This window comes from Pezoporus flaviventris, unplaced genomic scaffold (genome assembly GCF_033815535.1).
Source record: "Pezoporus flaviventris isolate CSIRO_AGI_PZ_B2104156 unplaced genomic scaffold, CSIRO_AGI_Pfla_v1 ptg000723l, whole genome shotgun sequence".
NCBI classification, from domain to species: domain Eukaryota; kingdom Metazoa; phylum Chordata; class Aves; order Psittaciformes; family Psittacidae; genus Pezoporus; species Pezoporus flaviventris.
Window position 1 is genome coordinate 37,501 of NW_026893268.1, and position 3,836 is coordinate 41,336.

The following is a 3,836-nucleotide window of genomic DNA, read 5'->3' on the forward strand; positions in this document are numbered from 1 at the left end:
GTTATAAAAATTTCGCCTTGACCATGATCTGATTTAATTAATTTTTAATTAAATTACAATTGATTAATACCGAGAGGCAATAAGCAAGCAGCGCTGGGTACGCCGGGGGGTCTCCGCTCCTCCCAAGACGCACACCGACATTTCTGGGGTACAGTCTCTTATACTCCTCGGTCTTGGGTTTCAGCCAATCCTGTCGCCTCCTTCACCCGAATATCGACGTGGGTCCTTTTCATTGTTCTCCTCCTGTTGCTGGGGTCTTGTCTTCGGGTGAAGAAACTTCTTAAAAGAGTTATTGAATTCCTTGGTAATGCAGTAACGGGGGATGTCTATCACAAGCTTAACCACCATCTTAGTCCCCCTAAATTCCATTTCTTATACAGTTAATACACAAGTTTCACCTCATCCTGTGACAGGATGGATCTCTCGATTACCTAACCCCCTTAAGGCATTCAAGCGCTTAAACAAAGTACCCCTTTAATTAGCAAAACGTTTTAGACATTCAAGTAGTTAAACGAAGTACCCCTTAAAGTAACAAAGCGTTTTGATTAAGAAGGATTATTCCTTTGTTTCTTCTTTTTCATCGTTGTACTGACAGGAAAATCTAATCCTTCTTCTACGTTCTACACACGAGGCGACGATTTCAAGGATTTCGGATTCCACCCAAAGCGCAACGATGACGAGGACTCCTAAGTCGCTGACACGATCCGTTCCTATAGATCTCACAGGGGGGGGGGGAGGAGGCGGGGGGGCGGGGGCGGGGGGCGGGGGGGGGTTGCTCCGCGAAGAGCGGGCGGGGCGGGGCGGCGCGGCGCGGCGCGGTGCAGCGCGGCATCGGCAGACCCGCAGGTGCGCCGGCTAGTGTGTTACAGTGTATCCCACGCTCGAGCGCGGGAGCTTGTAAGGGGAACGCGATGTTCGGTCCTCCCGGCCACCGCCCCTGCGGTAATCTGAGCATTTACTTGAGCGCGGACACTTTCTGTTACCGACTGCGTTTCTGTCTCGGTACGTCCCGGCGCAGAGGTGCCTTAGCGGCCGGCGTCTGTCTCTCGCTTGGGCTTGCCTAGGGCCCGGTGGTGGGGACGGGGTGGCCCGTGTCTCTGTTTCTTGGAGCTGTCCCTGCCGGGAGCTCCTGCTCTCTGCCCGACTCTGCTCCCTCTCGGTAGTCCTAGAGGCAAGGCGGCTTTTCCTTGCCGGCCAGGGGTTCTTGCTTCCCCCTCAGCTTCCTCGAGCACCTTGGGGAGCTGCCAGGCAGGCTGAGCGCTGACCGACCCTGGCAGGTGGAGGAGTCCCTGCCCCGGCACACGGCCCCTGGACTGCAGGGACCCTGCTCGCCAGGACACCGCTGGGCACCCCTGGCTGCACACCCACGTTCACACCCTGCAGCCAGCCCCGGAACGAGGGACCTGCCTTGTCCTCTCACTCCCGTGCTGCAGAGGCAAGCCCTGCTCTGCAGCACATCCTCCTCCTTACCTAAACAAGAGAAACTGGGGGGGGGGGGGGGGGGGTGTTGGAATGTATCAAAGACTGGCAATTAGAGTGACCACGGGAACTAGAGTAGGTAATTAAGAGTGACCTGTCCCTGACTGGTATTTGGAAGATGTTGGAACTGGCAAGGAACAAGGACGGCGGAACCGGAAAGGATGTCGATAGGAAAATCTGGTAGACCTTTCACCTGATGTAATCGCAAGGCAAACACAGAAGTGCTTGGCTAATTGCTTGGAAGCATATAAATATCGTGTCATCTGTTCAATAAACGATGATCCAGCTTGCACTCTACGTCTGGGTCCGTGCCTCCGTCCTCACACACGAGAACATCACTAGTGGGGTACCCTGTTTGGATGGTCACCAAGAGCAACATAATCCTCCCTTCTACCCTCAACCACGCTATCTTCATCTCTTCTCCGAAGTTTCAGACACATTTCCCCAAAACCACAACCAGAAGAACGTCTTTGCAATCTCTTCCCAGCCCGTTGCGGAGGGAGGAGGCTGGGGGAGGCGCCTCGGAGCGGGGTGGGGGGAGGAGGTGGTGGGCGCCGCGGCATCTGCAGAACCCCCGGGTGCCTCGGCTGCTGTATTTCAGCGCGTCCTGGGTTCAGCAGTCGCAGCCTATTTTCTCAGTAGCTGGTGCAGTGCCAGTGTCCGCCCGTCCCGTCCCGTCCCGTCCCGTCCCGTCCCGTCCCCCGCCAGCCAGAGACGTGTTTTTCGCGGCGGGAGGGGGTGGTGGGCTGTGTGTCGGCAGACGGACACGCGAAACCAAAGAAACAACGAAATCCCCAAGCCCCCACGGAACAAAAAAGTCTGGCGAGCGCCGGGACCTGGGCCGCCGCCTCTGCCCGCCCGGTCCTGAGACAAGGGGGCGCAAAATCCCACGATGGAATACAGAAACCTTTAGAATCAGTTTCGGGTCATGTTAAGTTTGATGGCTTTGTAACAGCAGCAACGGAAAATCACTGAGGTGCATGACACAGAGAGAAAAAAAATAGACTACAGCTTAGAGAACAGAATTCTCACAAGAGAAATCGTTGCAGTTGACATAGTTGTAAGTAAAAGTCTAGAAGAACAGGACACGGGTATAAGGAGTATCTGGGAACCGCAGGTGTCCAGGGTGGGCTACAGTTCAACTACCTGATAAGTAGGAGGATAGGAGGATTATTATGTCTCTCTCTGGTGCTAACGAGCCAATTAAACTGATGTGAGCATCTACTGCGCGTGCTTCAAAGGCTGAAAGAAGTGATGAAGATCGTTGGAAGAAGTAAACGATCCTCAGAGACCACCACCACCACCACAATTCTGCACGCAGGCGGGGAACCTCCTGGAAAATTATGTCACCCATACGTAGCCTCGTGAATAGGTATGTATGCCCAGTGGCTAGGAAAGGACGGCTTGCGTGGCAATTGAGAGACACACGTTACGAGGAGCCCGTATCTCCCGGCGCCGCAATCAAGAATACCTGCTTGTCAGCTTGAAAACTTTGTTGGCAAGTGTGTCCCCGGAGTGGTTTGCGTCCTGGGAGACGCAGTGGGCGTCTTGTAGGAAAGGTTTTGGATTTTAATGTGGGATCCCGTTCGTGTGTCTCTGTGTGTGAGACCGAGGATGGAAAATCAGCAGAGTGAAGAGATCTTGACAAAGAGTCCTTCGGGTGCATTTTGGCACACTGGAAAGAAGGACCGGACTGGAATACCTTGTTGCAATTAATGTAACAGTTTGTCTGCGGGATCCCGTACCTGTGTCTGTCTGTGTCTGTGTGCCTGAGACCGATGATGGAAAATCAGCAGAGTGGAGAAACATTGTATACTTTGGAAGATCAGGGGAAATGGCCTAAAAATGGAGCTCTGAACTAGAATACATTGTTGCAATTAATGTATCAGTTTGTCTGTGGGATCCCGTTCCTGCGTCTGTCTGCGTCTGCGTGTGTGAGACCGAGGATGGAAAATCAGCAGAGTGAAGAAACATTGTATACTTTGGAAGATCAGGGGAAATGGCCTAAAAATGGAGCTCTGAACTAGAATCCATTGTTGCAATTAATGTAACAGTTTGTCTGTGGGATCCTGTTCCTGTGTCTGTGTCTGTGTGCCTGAGACCGAGGATGGAAAATCAGCAGAGTGAAAAGATCTTGACAAAGAGTCCTTCGGGTGCATTTTGGCACACTGGAAAGAAGGACCGGACTGGAATACCTTGTTGCAATTAATGTAACAGTTTGTCTGCGGGATCCCGTTCCTGCGTCTGTCTGTGTCTGTGTGCCTGAGACAGATGATGGAAAATCAGCAGAGCGGAGAAACATTGTATTCTTTGGAAGATCAGGGAAAATGGCCTAAAAATGGAGCTCTGAACTAGAG